General features: G+C 37.6%; 1 protein-coding gene across 4 annotated transcripts in view; it reads right to left on the reverse strand.

The window, feature by feature from the left end:
* LOC128739965 (phosphatidylinositol 4,5-bisphosphate 3-kinase catalytic subunit beta isoform) overlaps window positions 1-13,212 on the reverse strand; it is a 36,194-nt gene that overhangs the window by 8,283 nt on the left and 14,699 nt on the right. The window lies entirely within an intron of this gene.

Raw genomic sequence — 13,212 nt, forward strand, 5'->3', positions numbered from 1 at the left:
TTCCAGGCATATGATGTAGTAGAATCAAATGTGTAGCTTGTACGGATGTTTTCCAAGCAACGATATCTAAGCTAAGGAGACTAATCAAAAGTGCAAACTTAGGTCCAAGTCTAGAATTTATGTATTCTAGCTACAATAAAAGTTCCCAATTTAATATCTTGTCATATCCCTAGGTTCATTAATAGCAAGTCAGTAACGCTCATATATCTATAGTGGACAAAAACCAGTCATGTGCGATACTATACTATACTACATCATACTATACAGTACTAGCACCACAAGACAAACAACGACATTATGATCGACTTTGAGTTTATTTTTAGCTTGCCTCCCTGCTGGATGTATGGATAAGCTATTTTCGTTTTACGATACCTAGTCATTCACAGTTTCGCAGAATGTTTTATTTACGCCATCGGCGGTCGTCGTCACAATCGAGACATCGATTGCTAGTGGGAGGCCATCACTGTTCGGTCGATAACCGAATTTTGCGACCGTCAGTGTGGCCATTCATGAAGGATTTACTTAGAAAGCATTTGTTGTGTCATGGTTCAATCTTGCTTGAACATTCGCTCTCAATGATTTTTGTGCTGAAATAACACATTTCGACTTCCAATGAGAAGTAACAGAAAAAAAATATTTGTTTTAACTGGTACGCGCCAAGAATAGCATTGCGATGCGTTGATTGTACGAGTTTATACGATGTTTTTTTTCTGAGGAACAAATACCATGTTTGATCAATCTTTTAATGTATACTTTGGGAAGAACATTAATTAACAATCAGACTGGATAAATCTATCATATCTATGACATTTGATAGAACAACATTTAATCTACCTTTAGGCATGCGCATAAGTGAATTTAAAAAAATCTACCACCACTGCTTGTCGAAACAAAAAGAACACTGAAAGTCATACGGAGGCAATTACAAAACCGCGTAAATTCCGAAATGCACGTGAAAAACCGCGTAAATTACGAAATTCGCGTTAAAAAACCGCGTAAATTTCAAAATTCTCGTAGAATTTCGCGTAAAAAACCGTGTAAATTCCGAAATTCTCGTAAAAATAGTTGCATAAAACACAAATCGCGTAAAAAGCGACCCCAGTGTATACACAGAAAGAAATTTCATGGTACATACTATATTAGAGGGTAAAAATAAGAAGACGCACCACAAAATTTTGGCTGAAAAGATTTTTGGTTTGCTTAAGCGTTGTTCTGGTCAAAATTACTATGCGTTACCGCGATAGATAGTTCAGATAACAAAATCGTGGTTAAAATTACTAGACTTGGTCGTGTAAATTTCAAGTCCAAAGCAAATATATTTTGAAAAAAAAAATCCCAGGGCGGTTAATTTTTATGTGGCAGCCATATAACACGGTTTTATTTGTTTACTTTTTCTAGGTTGAAAAAGCGAAAATCGATTGTGCTTCCTGGAAAAAGTTTTCACCCGATGAAATTCCAAAGCGTTACTCACAACCAACATCTGAAACTATCAATAAACGTGTAAAAATCCAAAACGGTCGCATTGTGATGAATATCCTTAATTAAATTCAAATTTAGTTTTCGTTCAATATGAAATAAAATCAATTTCTTGAAAGTACGTAGATTTGATGAAAAATTTGATGAAATATTTCAGTTATAATAATGAAATTTATTCATTTATTTGCTTAGAGGTACTAAGAGTAGGCCCCACCTAGCACAGAAACTAATTATGATTGCTATAAGAACAGGAAATTGTGAAATAGTAATTATTATTATGGAAGTTATAACCCAGCTAGCATTTTCATATGTATAAAAAAAGTAAAAATCAGCATTACGTACAGATATACATGCTAAATAAATCGTATTTCATGCGCAAAATTGGCATATCCGTACTATTTTGGGGGCGATATAGGGTAAGGGATGTGCTAGTTTTCGTACCACTGCTGAAACATTCATGAAATAGATTCCTAAGAAAAAGGTAAAGAAAAGCTATTATTTAGGATATTGTCAAGCTTGTTATTTTGCTAGAAATTTTGCAATACCCCATCAAAATTTACGTTTGTACGTCCAAATAATCAAGTTTTTTAAACTGAGACTGGAGTTCGAGTGTTTTCTTTTCGTGTAGTGAAAACAGATACGGAATCAAAATTTCCATAAATTGTGTATATTAGGACACTGAATTCATGCAATATGTTATTATACAAAGAAAAGGCAATATTTCTGTCCAATTTTCTTTTATTGCAGTGCATATTTGTTTTTTTATGATGTAATTAAAGACGTTTAAAAAAATACGAAAATTGAAACGCGAGACTGCTTGTGTTCTAGATTTCGACCGGTCGAAATAGCCTGCTGTATGCTTTCAAAGACGCTAGTTTCATTTTTCGACCTCGTCCAAAACCCATGGAAGTGGAAAGTAAGCAAACCCGAAAGTAATTGTATGATTTCAGGCGTTTTCCGGGATTGCGTTTCAAACATTTTCCATCTATTTATTCAAAGGAGAAGGGTAATTGAAATAGTCTACGGTTTACGGTTTAGTTTAAAAAATAATACCAATTTAATATTACAGAAATGTTGCAGTTATTTTTTTGCAGTAAATTCATCAATTTAAACAACTCTCGACTTTGAAAATACATTAGTTTGTACTTGGGTCGAATATTAGAACACGCAAGGGTCGAAAACTAAAACAAGGGGTCGAAAATTAACCCAAAGGAATATTGAATTGAAACAAGAAAATGAGTGAAAAATATACATCGTACACTTATTTCCTTTTGAATGTAATTGAATATACATCCTTTTGTACTATTCTATCATATTTTCGAAAAAATATCGCTATTTGGACGATATATTGCATTTTGTTAGCCATGCGTTGGTTTCATAGGTCGAATTATAGTGCCCTTACCCTACGTGATTACGAATAATTTTGAGCGTTACGACTATATAAGTATTTATATACGATAATATCCGATTAAGAGCGAGTCGCTCCGTACTACTCTACGATTTTGTGCTGAAAATCGTATGTATGTCAGTCATTATCATTATATACGACAAAAAATCAACTTGATCCCACTTTATCCAGCTTTAGTTACGATTTCGAGTTTGTTAGGAGATATTTACGATAGTTTTCGTACATTGATATACGAGTTGGTGCTAGCTGGGAATCTCCTAAACTCAAAACATCTAAACAAAAAGTGTCAAAAGAAGCCTCGCACGACGTTAAGGAGTCAGGTACGTTTGCAAAATCAAAAACAAATTTAGGTTTCTAAGTTTCCTAGATTCAAGGCCACTTTTTCCCAGAGTTCTGAACTCGTGATTAACCTTTACGTCTCCGACATCAAAAATGAAGGTACTTTCAGTTACACTTTTGGCTCTATCTCCACTGATTTTCAATCATTTTTATGCAACCAGTCTTAAAAGAATCACATTAGATTGGCCTTTAATGAAAAAATATGCTGGTAAATTATGGTTCCATTTTCCCGGAGAAATTCCAGATCGTGGTGGGATTTTTTTTGACGTAGAACTACGTCTTACCGCAGGGTGTCAATCCAAAATTTGGATCAACCCAGCGTCACGAAAGAATGAAAGATTTTGAACGCTAATAGCTCTGCCAATTATGAATGGATTTCGATGGTTTAGATACCGATCGACTAATAAAAGATGTAGCAATTATGTGATTTCTATTGTAACATTCTTTTTCAATCACTAATTAGTAAAAATTACCGGACAGGTTCAAGGTCAAATTATCCCATACATTTTCTTTGTGATCGCCTTGCTCCACAGGCAGGAACGACAGTTAAATACACCAGCTGTTTACTGACAGGGTGTCGACTCAAATCAAAAAATAAAATTCCCTGACTTTCCCTGATTTTCCCTGATGTTTCAAATATTTTTCCCTGACCCTCAAAACTCGAATATCAAGCTTATTTGGGCGATTTTTGGCTTAAGTTTTTAACCCTTTAGCATGGCTTATGCGAGCTACTGAAACTACTAACTAAAGCTAGATTTCTTCATGATTTAAGAACATGTATCAAAGATTCTTAACCTATTTCTTACCAGCGTTTCGAAAACGCCCTTTTCTATCGAGTCTAGGGACAGTTATGTTTGAGGTATCAACTTGAATCCAAAGAAACAAAGATTGAGAAATAATCTAATCGACCTGTTTTTGCACAAAGCTTAGCTGTTACATACAACAAAATTACAGCCGTGTAAACATAACAAATCTTGCTAATTTTCAGTCAGCTCAAACTAGTAACTTTGCCGCTGGAAGGTGGACACATGTCTGCGAGTTTTCAGTTAAACTAAAACAAAATTTTCCTGGAAGTTTCAGCTTGTTATCTTTGCTGCAAAAAGTATGGGGTTAAAGAGATGATTCCTCAAAGATTGGTACAAAAATGTGCGTTTTGCTGGCTTCGAGGTACGGCAAAACTTTAGCTAGATATATTGTTAGAAAATGTCCAAATGGCAAATATTTTAACCCTCAATGGTGGACAGTATACGAAGTTAACACTAAAGCTGTGTGTCATGATTTCGGATTGCAACTATCGAGACTTGAGAGCAACATTGACTCGAAGGTAGTTCGGTGGCCGGCCGTTCGGTCCGATGACCGTATATGGGTGTTGAGAATTAAGGCAAATTCTTCAACTACAGCTTAATCAACGTATAGTCACCAACAAATCATAAATTCGATGATACTAGGGACGAATTGAACCGCCCAGTTAGCTTCGAGGTACGATACTGATCTAACAGCCAGTCTCGGCTAGCCGGTTTTGTTAGATAGAATCAGTAGGATGGTTGCACTGACCCCGTAATTTTCCTGTACTCTAACAGCCGGCTGCGAAGTCTATCGATAAAGAAGGATAATGTCTAGTGACGGTTAATGCTCAAGACTTTGCTTTGCTTTGCTAGGGACGAATTCTATGACAGGTTCGAAAGGATTTATGGGGTGTGCACGACTTGAAAATTCAAGACTCTAGCTCCCAGATTGATCCTGTTTAACGGTCAATACTTTTTGGAAGTCACAATATACAGTCTTTTCTTAGCGACTTTGACCACTATCTCGACGTAAAATCCACGCAAGGTTATCGAAATCGGCGAAGGCTCGCACTGAGAGGATGTTGCATTTCAACATCTAGCGGTTTACGGCATATGACGTTGCAGTAGAGTAGACCAGAAAGCTTGATCAACGAATCGCAGAACAGTATGACGAAAAGGAATAAGACGTAAGTAGGCTATGGAGGATCCGCTATGGCGCCAACAACTACGAGGGAAGTGATAGGCACGACGTGGGGAAGACAATCACCCTTATTCTGCGAGTCACGTGACTCAATACGTGTAACAGCTTGTTTGATGTCGAATGCCAGAAAACGACAGATGAGAAGAACCAGGCCAAGAGTCGCATGCTCACTGCGGATCACGTCAGAACAGAGAAACATGTAAGCTTTCTGCGTATTACTTAACCAGCTGAACCAGTCCCGAAGGTTGCCAACTCGCATAAACGCAAATTCTATAGAACGTTAATGTTCCGGTAACCCTTAACGGACATGAATCATGAACACTGAAGGAAGATGATCAATGCTTGGGGCTTCTGAGTGTAAAATTCTGCAATTGGTGAAAACGCTGTAGATCGCGTGTAAATAACAGTCTGTATCCCGCTTTGTGCTCTTGATGTCTGCACCGTGAAGTGCGTGAGGCCTGCCGATTTCGAGCACTACAGCGAGTAAAGTCTGACAATTTTACGGCGCAAAACAAATAAAAAATTTACGGCAAACTGAAAGATAATCGAATCGCCACTAGACATGTAACAAGTTTTAATTCAACCGATCAATCTGCGTATATTTTACACGAAAATTGATTTGATTCCAAAGTTGATCAACAATATTGCCGGGTAAACAAAATTTCCCTGATTGAATTTCCAAATTCCCTGATATTCCCTGATCCAAAAATGAATTCCCTGATATTCCCTGATTTTCCAGGTTTTTCCAGGAAATCGACACCCTGACTGTGATTTCGATCACTTTATGGTTAGAAAAAAAAAAGCTACAAAACCCCCTCGTCCCAATAGGTCGAAGATTCTTTACGACGTTTAGACTTATACTAATTTGATATCTGTGCCTGGGAAGTATGCTAGAAGGAGTGATATAGCCCTTTCGTCTTAACAAGATTTCTTAGGACTGCGACAAACCTAGTCCAGTTTGATGTTCTGAAAGTAAACAATTTTGTTAAAGCATAAAACCACCCCTTTCTTTCAACCTAGTTCATTTTTAAACATTGAATCTAGTCCACATTGATGTCTTGAAGGTGAAACGTTACAGAAAAGTAAGCAGCAATCCTTTCCCTTTGCCAGATTGTATGCACATTTGCGACTACGAAGTTGCTAATAATTGTTTGGTTTTTGCGTGGGAAAAAAGTGAAGGAAGTATTTTTGCTTTTGTTTTCACGCAAGTTTTCACAATGGGTTTTCGTGTAAGTGCGAACAGGATGAAAAATCTCTTTAGCTTTCGCAGTCGCGAATAGGTACTGCAAGCATTTTTTCGGAACTGTTGTCTTACAAGGAAACACGGCTGAAGGGATATTTGTGCATGTGAAGTAACACAGCAATTCTCAAAGTGAGGAAAATCAGCGACTCTGTTATCCGAGAATAGTTTTGAATGTTTCAATAGCTGCTTTGCGTCAGTTAGTTGTCTGCAATTATTTACTATTCAATAGTCAAGCATTAATTTCTTTCCAAAATGATGGAGAAAACAAGGCAGAAGGTGCTAATGTTTGTTTGATTGTCGACTCATTATAAGGCAGTAAGATACAAAACATTTTGCAAACAACTTTAAATTACTTAGTAGACTTGAATCATTAAAATGAATAAAACGATCTGAAAAATTATCGACTTGCAAAAATTAGGATTTCTCAACCTGTAGCACAGTCAAGCCATTTTAACATAACAATTTTTTGATATCATCAAAATACATATGTATGTGAATAGTCTTTTATATTAACGCGAGAATTTTGTTAATAGCTGGATGCGTGAGGCAGATACGGTTCGTTAATTGGGTGTTAATTGGGTAGGGTTATACTCCAACTTGAATGTCAAAATTCTATTGAACCTTAGAATTTAAAAATTTCAAACAACTGAAGTGCAGTCGTGACCCAATTAACTAATTCAGGCTGTACTCCTCCGAACTGGAACTCCTTGGAACTGGTAAAAATATATGTTTTTGCATCACAAATTACACAAAATACATACCAAAAATACGATGCAATTTTTTAGCACTATTATTTACTTAACGCTATTTTACGCCACACATATATTGCACATAATATGGTGTGAAAGACAAATCAAGGTTGCTTTGCAAAAACCCGCCTAACGTAGTCCTACGCCAACTACACGGTTGTGTCTGGAATACAACCTTTCTGATTTTTTGACGTCATTAATAGCACATGAAATAAACCTAGAAATCTACGTAATTGACTGCGCAAAAGTTATCCATTTTGTTTATAGTCACTAATAATGACTTCAAAGTTTTAGTATAATTTATCTTTGCCTAGAATGACAACCCCTATCTGTAAGAACGAAGTTAGAAGCGTTACCGCTGTTTAGCTGTTTGGCGCTGTTTAGCGAAGCGGTTGAAATCACAAATCTCCGGGAAGTATGGTTCGATTTTTAAGCAGTTTTGATACTTTATGAAATATTGTTAAAAACAACAAAAGATTGGGATTTTTAAATTAATTACCCTATGTCTTGGTCAGGGGGCTCCGTAGCCGCACGGTTACCGAGTCTGCTTTGACAGGCGAGTGGTCGTGCTTTCGCATCTTAGTAGGATCAAGGTCATTCGACGTCAAGTGACATGGGCGTGGCATGGGTTTATTCGCAGGCCCCTCCACATTCTTCCTACTGCATTCTGCATTTACTAACAATGAAAAGCCTCTTGCCAGGGCAAGTTATAAGAGTGGTACTTGCTTAAGGTGCGAATGAAGCCTCTTGTTCAAGGGCAAATTATAGCTTGTTCCACTTCCTGGTTCTAGGAACGAGATTGGTAATGCATAAGTAGTAAGGGACACATACATACACACATACACACCCTCACTCTGTGCTGAACACTGCTTTACCGACCATGAAGCCTTTAGCCGGGACTGGTTATAAGAATGATACTTGCTCGAGGTGCGAATGAAGCCTCTTGTACAAGGACAAATTATAACTAGTCTCCGTACTTCCTGGCTCTAGAGCTAGAGTGGTTGAAAAGTAGTAAGAAGCGTAGAGGGAAAAAGGGGTGAAAACACACCGACACTTTAAACACAACAACAACATAATAACAACGAAGTGCGGAACAACACTTGGATTAGATCACAATAGATCAAAATGCTGGTCGTAGTGATAATATCCACACACACAAAAAAATCGAGGTGATGACGTCTATGGATCGAAACATGGTAAAACGTGCATGCGGTAGTTTCCAGAAGCGTCTATCAACGGTCATTGAAAAAGAATGCGATTTTTTTTAATGAAATAGTTTACAATCCCCATATGTTACGAAAGAAAAATTCGTCACGCACCCTGTTGTATAAAATCAAAATTTCAACGAAGGTGAAACTTGAGATACAATGTATACATCATGTTGCAGTGTGCACATAATTGATTAAAATGTTTAAACGATTGTAAAAGCTTATTTGGTAGTGCTCCAAAATTATAAGTTTTTCATAGTTTGAGAACCACTTTAAGTTTTTTAATATATCTCCGTGTTTTAAAATGAGAGGCCTACGGCACTTACAGTACAGTACAAAATCGCGTATCATATTTTATTACAAAATGCGTACTTTCGTAGAAAAGAGGGGTGCCCATTTATTTATTTGCCACCTTTAAATGGTTTATAACGGCACCGGCCTGCCAGTTGGCCTCGAGGTAAGACGCTGGTCTAATAAGCCAGTCGTCGTATGTTCGAATCTCGGCTGGGAGAGGCTGTTAGAGTCAATAGGATCGTAGCACTGACCCCGCACTGTCCTGTATTCTAACAGTTGGTTGCGAAGTTTGTCGTATAAAAACAGAAGGTCAAGTTTCGATAACGGAATTAGCACCCAGGCTTTGCTTTTTAACGGCACCGGCCACGTCCTTGTGGTAGTTACTCGTTAGGAACGGGAAAGATTGTTAGTTCAACATTCGCTGTTACGAGGCCTAGTTTGCCTCTGCACCTCCCAAACATCAGAAGGCAAAAACCCTTATAGGACGAATTTAAAACAATTTTTACGTTTTTAAAAGAGACATGTAAAAACTAAATAACTTTCGAAGAACAGACACATTCTAACTAAATAGAATAGTGAATGTTATGTTATAAAAAATATATCAACAATGTAAGCAAAGCCCAGTACAACAGAAATAATGTAATTAGTACAGCAAACAATGTTGCCTGCAATATAGTGATGTCCGAGCATAAGAAACTGTGATGACGCTAACTATCTGGCCAATCTCCGGTTCGGTGATGACGACATTAATGTAAAATAACAAAGGCACATGACTTACTGAAACGTAACGTTTACACGTCAATGGCCGTCGGAAGCGACAAAAATAGAATGGACAAACTTGTATATATGCATAAGCTGGATAGAGTCTCTGAGTTTTAATGCTTTGAAACAAATATTATGCGCGTCCTCAGTGATATTTGAATGATGATTGATGAAAAAAATGTGAAAGCTTAACATAGGACATTTCATTTGCTCACATCGTGTTTGCAAATGAAGGGTCATGACCAATTTACAATCTCATCAAAGTTTTTCAAATTTCGCTAGTATGTAAATCAAAAATCAATTATTGACAAAATAAGTATTCTTAAAAATTAAAACGAAGCTACTGGCCGAAGACATTTTTATTTTTAAACTTTTTTATGTCGATGATATTACGAAACTCCACCACGAAAACACGGAGACGAGATTATTATTTTTGACATCGAAGCAAAATTTACATTTATGACTTTACAGCATTCGGGTTAAAAATGTCAGTTCTTACTCTACGTTGTTGTTTTTCATACCAATAACCTTAGCGGTAGGTGTTTGACTCATTCATGACGATGGTCGAGTGTTGGAGCTCCCAGGTCTCTCCCTCCAACCCCATAACTGTCGTGTCCCGTTTCTGTTCCACGTCAACAAACAACATCCATTCATTCCATTAGCACAAACGACACGATCGATGTCGCCTTCGCGTGAAGTGCAAGTGTTGTTGTTTTCATCGTTTAGTGCGCACGCTCCGCGGCCTTTCGGAAATACCTACAGCTAACCAGCATGATGTATTGTATGTAAGGAATGTTGTTTTGTTGAATTTCCAACTAAATTTCGATGCGTCATGTACTGATAGACAATTGTCTGATGATTCGTAATTTAATCACTAGCGCCTTTGGGCGCTGCACTGTCTGATAGTGAAACATAGACCTTGTTTTGTAATTCGCACTATTTTTATTTGGATCGCAGTGTCCACATACTGAAAAGTTGCTCGCACACAGCCTCAACTGTGTATGACGAAAAGGCATTGGACGATTGCTCACATAGATATTTGAACAGAGTGAATTGTATCTGGGGCAGATATTGAATGATGCAACAAGAACTGTTTTGACGTTGGCATATAAGTTGAAGTTGGCCAATGTTGTATTAAGTATAAGTTCCAATTTTCTTGAACTTTTAGATCTTCGGTAATGAATTTTAATGGAATTTGCATTACATTTTACTAGAAAATAACTATAATATAGGAGGGTATTTTCGACCTGTTTCTAAATTCAGCCTATTTTCCTATTCGTTCGCTAAATAAATACTTTGCCGATATATAACTTTAATATGTTATAACTATTTTCTGCTTTTTATTAAGGTGAAATTAGTCGTCATCAATTCTGCCAATTTCAAAAGCAGTTTTTTTGTTTGAAACAAAAATTCTGTTCATGAAAATGTATTTGCTGTGTTCAGATTGGCAAGAAGAATACAATATTTACATTTTAATAAACAGAACCTCGCTTTTGGGTCCAAAAACTGCTTCCGAAATTGGGCTTTTCGACGAAAAGTTAATGACTGCTACTTTCCCGTTAAGAGAACATTAAAACCACCTGTTCTTCCACTAGAACTAGGTTTAGGCCGAAAAAATAGAAGCAATCACTTAATGGGTTGAAAATACTCTTCCGTACTCTAGGTACATATTTTTGAAAAAGTTGGGCGTAGTTTGGGGGAGCGAATTTTGTAAATAGAATCGTATTAGCTGAGAGCTGTAATCTACAGTGATAAATTTGATGAACTTCGATAAAAACGACTTGCTAGGTTGAATGTATTGGTCAAATTCTTCTCAATTAATCTCTGTTCAATTCTTTCGATGAAAGAATTCGGCCTACTTTCAGCAATGAAGTACAGAGATAAAATGGGAATGAATGCAGATGAAAATTGTAATCTTTTCTCCAAGAAGTCCCGTGTACTTTCGGGTGAGATACTGTGAGCTGACCGCTTCGCTTTCTGGGCTCTCGTTGAATGTTATTAATGCTATGTGATGATGCTATGATCCAAAAAGCTATCTCCGACCAAAATGAAGCCGTCTACTTCTGTTATACTGGGTGGGCTACCCGTTATTCTTCTCAAGAAATGCACCATAGGTTTGCTTGCTCGTCTTCGTCATCTTTACAATTTGTTTCTGTCTACCGGCATTTCCGACGCTTTGGAAAATGGCGTTTTTGTTTCCGGTTCATAAGAAAGGTGATAAAAAAAAACATCGATAATTATCGAGGTATTGCCGCTTTATGTGCGGCATCCAACCTATTTGCAAAAATAATGTTGGGACGAGTGTTCTATCATTGTAAGCGATTCGTCGACGATTCTTAACATGGATTCATGCTAGGTCGATCAACAACGACGAATCTCCTTTCATGTACTATTTACACTACGGATAACATGTCGAGATGTTTCCAAACGGATTCGATCTACATCAACCTCTCTCCTGCTTTTTGATAACTTGAATCATAGAATTGTGTTTTGCAAACTCGATATGATGGGACTTGGCGGTACCCTACTGCTCTAGCTGAAGTTCTACTTCACTGAGCGGGATTTGGCTGTTAAAATCGGTGAATCAATATCCAGCGAGTTTATTGCTACGTCCGGTATTCTATAAGGCAGTCATCTAGGTTCGCACATCCTCGTGCTATACTTCAACGATGTAAATTGCTCGCTACGCTTTACTGATGATCTTAAGATCTATCTCGAGGTCAAAAATGTAGTGGACGCCATGTTCCTGCAACAGCAACTGGAGGGCTTCTCTAACGGGTGGCAACTAAAACTTTGGAATTTTTTTCTCAAGCTGTCAAAAAAGACCAAGGTACACGAAGAAGATCTGATTTACCGAAATTAAAGATACATTATCCATTGTTGAAAAAAAATTAGTGTACATTTGAAAACGATCCGTAATCGGTTGTTCGGCGAAGCTTCTGTTTGATGTCCGAACAAATGTCCAAAACATGGTTGCCAGTCAATAGGGTGATTTCGAAGGACAAATCATGCAGTAAACAGGGCCATCGTCGGGCTACGAGTTTTCAGCCAACTGTCAGCTTGGTTCGATTTTTACCTAACTCGTGTGAACTTTTAAACATTTTTCGCACCAGTTAGATTAAATTATCATTAGGACAACAATATGTCTGTTAGTGCAGACAAAATAAATAAATAAATAAATTTAGTATAAAGGAAGGATGTGGAGAATACACTCATGCTAAAGTCACAGGCAAGAGATTCATGACCACTCGCTTGTCGAAGCACACTCGGTAACCTTGCGGTAACAGAGCCCCTCTTGTCATTCTATTACTGAAATGTGCCAGTTTTGTATCGGTTGTACAATAATATACCCTAACCGGATCCTTGACTGTATAATTACAAGAGATTGAAGCAACCCGGCGTCCAGAAAGCTGAGCGTATTCCTCGAAACTGCGCTATCGAAAGTGGGTGAGATGGATGAAGTCCCGCTTGAGACCTATTAGAGCATCGTGGAAAAGGCTATCAACAGCGTAGTGGAGAACATATGTGGAATTGAATCGAAGTAACGAAAGGTTCAACGAAGAATGTCAGCAGATATTCCTAGGAATACCCACGTGCTTTCTAAAGAAGTGAAGAGTCGCAAGTTCGACATCGTAGCGCTGCAGGAGGTATGCTGGAAAGGAACGATGGTACGTACGTATAGAGATGGTCATACCATCCATCTACCAGAGCTGCGGCAATACACACGAGCTGGGCACAGCTTTTATA

The sequence above is a fragment of the Sabethes cyaneus genome, chromosome 1 (assembly GCF_943734655.1).
Source record: "Sabethes cyaneus chromosome 1, idSabCyanKW18_F2, whole genome shotgun sequence".
NCBI classification, from domain to species: Eukaryota; Metazoa; Arthropoda; class Insecta; order Diptera; family Culicidae; genus Sabethes; species Sabethes cyaneus.